The following is a 5166-nucleotide window of genomic DNA, read 5'->3' as shown; positions in this document are numbered from 1 at the left end:
AATTGATTTTGACAAAAAAAAAAAGTTATTCTGGTACCAGCTATTCTGTTTGCCTGGATTACAGAAAATCCTTTCTATACAGATGTTTTAAAGTGTACTATTAGTAAATTTATTTTTTGTCTTTTTAGGAAAATTTAATCTAATTATACTGTCACAAATACAGTTTACTATGTTTTGTACAATTTTTTAAACTTTGCTTTTGATTTTTAAGTCTGTGATTGACCTGAAATTGATTTTTATGTTTTATTTTTGGATATATACTATTTTCTTACATAAACAAATGGTTTGTTGAGCACACTATTCCTTAAACAATGCACAGAACTATTTATTTATACATTTTGCTTAAATATGTATAGGAAGCACTATATATTTAATAGGGTTAATCTTTTTAAATATACATTTATATTATATTTGACGAGATGCTTATTATGCCAACCATGGGCAGAGTACAACAGAGAATAAAATTGCATTTGAGGGACAAATTATGCTAATTTAGAACACTCAAATTCTGAAAGTGTCATGTGACTGAGGTTCAGCTCTTCCAAGATATTTTTAATTATTCAAAAAGTCTCTGGCTGTAGTCACACAATGCCTCTGTTCTAGAATTCTCCAGAGAAACAGAACCAATGGGATATATCTCCATCTCCATCATCTCCAACTTTATCTCCACCTCTATCTCCATCTATGTCTGTTCATCTTGAAAGAGAGAGCTTTATTATAAAGAATTGGCTCATGTGACTATGGACATAGGCAGATTCCAAGATCTTCAAGGTAAGTTAACAAGCTGGAGACCCAAGACAGCCAGGGGTTCTTGGGTTCTATTGGATGAGGTCTACCCACATTTGGAATACAAATCTTCTTGACTCAAGCTATCAATTTAAATGTTAATCACCTTAAAAAGTACATTCCCAGAAACACTCAGAATACAGTGACCCAATATTTGGACACCTTGTGCCCCAGTTAAGTTGAAAACACATTATACAAAAGTAACTTTCTTGCATATGATATATGGCAAAACCAATACAGTATTGTAAGGTAATTAACCTCCAGTTAAAATAAATATTTATTAAAAAAAAAAAAAAGTAACTCTCTTAACTCCCAAGTAGTAGTGGTACGTTTACTACCAGTCTCAGTGATTAGTTTTTTGCCCATTTTCATTTGTCATAGTAAGCATCAAGGAGTCATTACATAAGTGTCATTCATTCATTTGAAAACATATTTTGAGCTCCATTAAGTCTCAAGCTTTGTGATAAACACTGGAAAGTTATAAAGTACATTGTGACATTAAAGAAAGGTTTAGGGGATATGATTCAATACTACTTGTCCAGGAAGAAACTTCATAGCAGGGTAAATGGCCTACAAGCACCTCTCAGTCAGGCAAAGAATTTGACCATTCAAGGAACAGAAAGGAAGTCACATGACATGTCACATGACAAAATCATAGTACAGATCAAAGTAAAGATCTGATTCTACATTCTAAGGAAGATGAAGAGAGTGATAGCTTTTAAGTAGCAGAATAGCATATCCAACTTTTGAAAGATCATTCTATCCTCTATGTGGAAAATAAATGAGAAAGAGGCAGAGTCAAAATTAGAGGAATGGAGTTCAGTTCTAAGAGATCTAGACAGCAACAGAGTTAGAGATAACCATATACACATACAAATAAAGGAAAAATTGACAGCACTTAGCAAGTGATTGGATTTAGGGGAGGAAAAAGGAAGGTGTTAATAATGATTCTTGGGCTTTTGATTTAAGGAATTGCTCAAGGACTTCTAATGAACTACCATTTGTCGAGATGGGGAACTCTACATGCAAAATAGGGTAAGGATGGAAAAGATCATGATCCTGGTAAAGTGAGAAAGCTCCTACTCATCACTGTGCATAGGCTCAATGGGACAGAACAATCTTTCCACCACCTGGCTTACATTGTTATCCTAGAAACTCCCTTTACCATCATTCTGATGTCTCCATCACATCCTGCTAACTGGTTCCCTCTTAGTTTTGGCTATTGACATCACTTTGAAAGCAAATCAGCCAGCACCTTCTTTCAGGTCAGTACATGGGGAAGTTCATTTTTGTTGAGACTTTGCTTCTCTGAAAATGTATTTATTCTATCTTTACACTTTATGTATAGTCTGATTGACAATGAAATTCAAGATTGAAGAATTTTGAAGGCTTGCTCTGGTATCTCACAGGTTCTTCAGCCTGAAGCCATTTGAATATTGATTCTTTGCACGTGAGCATGAGTCTTTTCCCACCCCTAATTTCTGGAGTTTAGTAAAACTTCTCTTGGTCCTCCATGTGCTAAGATTTCACATGTTGTGTCTCTGTATTGGTCTATTTTTACCCACTCTGCTGAGTTCTCTACTGGTCACTTCAATATAGACGGTTATCTCTCAGTTACGTTATTTTCTTGGATAATTTTTTGAAGATCTCCTTTTCTTTCATTTATTTTTGCCATTCCTCACTGATTTGTAATCAACAGAAACTTTTTTCCTGAAAATATCTTGGCAAAGTAAGCAATACAAAGTGTGTCATATGGTTTTTTTTCATATACCTTTGAGATTCTTACTGCAGTGAAAGAGATGGATGATGTTTGCTCTTATTACAAAATAAACAGACATCTGTACTACTCTCTGCCCTTCCTTGCCCTACAAAGGTGGGAATGGAGTAGGAGGATATCAATCAGAAACTCTGCAGGGTATTCCACAAATAGCACCAAAAGATCCTGGAACAAGTGATAAAGACAGTTAAGAAAATAAGATAACCTTTCATTGTGAATTTGTTGTCAATCCATAGAATCTGGGAGTCACACAACAGAAACACTGGCTAGCAGCAAATGTTAAAAGGAAAAATAAACATCAGTTTAAATCAATTGTTTTAACTGGATAGAATTACTGGGATTATGTATAAATTCACTCATGCACTCTATGGCCATTGGTTAAATGAGACTGCTCATCTGCTATGATGGATAAAATAATCTATAACTTATCAATAAAAAGCCAGACTTCCTCTTCAGAATGTTTTGTGTGTTTTTTGAAGTCTGTCTAGTAAGTTAAAACTAAATAATTTTGAATTCAATGTTTCTTTTGACTGAGTTAATTGAAGAAGACTCTCCAATCTTCTCTTTCAAATTCTTGAAGCAAAGCACAGTTTTAGGGTTTGCTATCTACCCATATAAACATTAGATTATGGGATTGTGGCATGGTAATCAACCAGGGTGCCTTTGGTGACATACTCAAAGCCAAAGTGGCTGAGAAAGATCTGGGAGTCACAAAGGAACTCAGTATGAAACCAATCTTGTGCCTCCCAGTAAGGAGAACAACCTCCAACCTCTGAGTTGATGCATTTGAAAGCAAATACACTGAAGATTCTATTGCACCTCCATGGGCAGAATAAGACTATCTGGTCCTTTGAGTATTTACTAAGGCTGCTTTGGGAACAGAATGCTAAATATTAATGTACAAAGCCTAATTTGATAGTTTTTCTCCTCTTCCTTTAGAAACAGTTTTCTCAGTAATACTGAGGACTATATTTTATACTTTATCTCTGTGTCATGTGGCATGCCTGTTCAAAAACACAGTTGATCAAAGTTTCTGATCAGTTGTATAGTCACAACACTATCATTTTATTTAGTAATTCACAGCAGCTAGTGTTAGAATCTTTTTTTAGGTCATTTTACAGTCCTTATTAATATGCCTGTAAATATTACAAATTTAGTCCAGAACTTCAAGTATTTTCAGTATAGTCTTTATTACCAAAGTCATAAAGTATTGTTTATATGTATCTGTCTCTGTGTCACCCACAAGTAATAAAGACTCTTTTTGTAAATTTCCTTTTAACTTTTAGATTACAACTTTTAATAATTTTGGCTTCTCTTACCTGAATCTTAATTTCTTATATCAACAGCAGTAATCTCTAAACTGACTAGAAAAAATGTATAAAGGCAGAAACTTGTTCACAGTCAATGTTTTTTCTTCTGGATCTACTTTCTTTTTCTTTTATTCTGTATTCTGATTTAATGTTATCATAATCCTGGAATGTTTGTTTGTGGCTCTGGCCACCATTACAGTTGAAAATACCCAATGTCATGCCAGAGAGTGGAAGACGTGACATCAACAGATTCTGTGCTAAAGACACATAAATGGGATATATTAATGCAACATTTAGCAGTTGGAAGGTGAGTTAAGGGAAAATTTAGTCCCATTGGTGAATTTACAGAGTCATAAGTGAGAATAAATTGGCAAAAGAGGCTCAGAAATAATGGCTTAGCTTCTGTTTCCTCAAATGTTTACAGAAAAGTGAGAAAGAGGGCATGATTTTATTGACCTGCACTGATATTATCTGATTCATATTTGTCTATGCCATTATTGTGATATGCATGCTAAGTCACTTCAGTTGTATCACAACTTTTTGCAACCCCATGGTCTGTAGCCCACCAGGCTCCTCTGTCCATGGGATTAACCAGGCATGAATACTAGAGTGGATTGCGTGCCTTCCTCCAGGGGATCTTCCCCACCCAGGTATCAAACTCCTGTCTCTTATGTCTCCTGCATTGGCAGGCAGGTTCTTTACCACTAAGGTCACCTTGGAATCCCAATTCAATGCCAAATCTGTTACGGAGACTGTTTGACAGTTTCCAATGACTTAGGCAACCATCAGTGGTTGTTCCTAACCTCTATAACTTCCAGGCCATGCTCTTTGGTAAAGTGCTCAGTCCCAGATGCACAGTGGAGCCACCTGGGCAAGATTTAAAATAATATAGTAATCCAGATCCTCTCCCTAGAGATTCTGATTTAATCAGTCTATTGTTCTTAAGCACTGATTGTTCTTAAGCGTTTTTAAAAAGCTCTCTAAGGGATTGTAATATGTGGCCAGAGTTAAGAACCTCATGGCATCCGGTCCCACCACTTCATGGGAAATAGATAGGGAAACAGTGGAAACAGTGTCAGACTTTATTTTTCTGGGCTCCAAAATCACTGCAGATGGTGACTGCAGCCATGAAATTAAAAGATGCTTACTCCTTGGAAGAAAAGTTATGACCAACCTAGATAGCATATTCAAAAGCAGAGACATTACTTTGCCAACAAAGGTTCGTCTAGTCAAGGCTATGGTTTTTCCTGTGGTCATGTATGGGTGTGAGAGTTGGACTGTGAAGAAGGCTGA

At 35.8% G+C, this 5166-nt stretch overlaps 1 long non-coding RNA gene across 1 annotated transcript in view; it reads left to right on the top strand.

Moving 5' to 3' along the window:
* Positions 1–662: 662 nt before the first annotated feature.
* The window catches only part of LOC104985750, a 5678-nt gene continuing 1174 nt past the window's right edge, over positions 663–5166 (top strand). The window contains exons 1-3 of the long non-coding RNA XR_824966.1: positions 663–771; positions 1756–1821; positions 4073–4180. This is a non-coding gene — a long non-coding RNA (uncharacterized LOC104985750). The remainder of the gene's footprint in view (positions 772–1755; positions 1822–4072; positions 4181–5166) is intronic.

Source organism: Bison bison, unplaced genomic scaffold (assembly GCF_000754665.1).
Source record: "Bison bison bison isolate TAMUID 2011002044 unplaced genomic scaffold, Bison_UMD1.0 scf7180017864060, whole genome shotgun sequence".
Lineage (NCBI taxonomy): Eukaryota > Metazoa > Chordata > Mammalia > Artiodactyla > Bovidae > Bison > Bison bison.
This window is presented reverse-complemented; position numbering and strand designations above follow the sequence as displayed.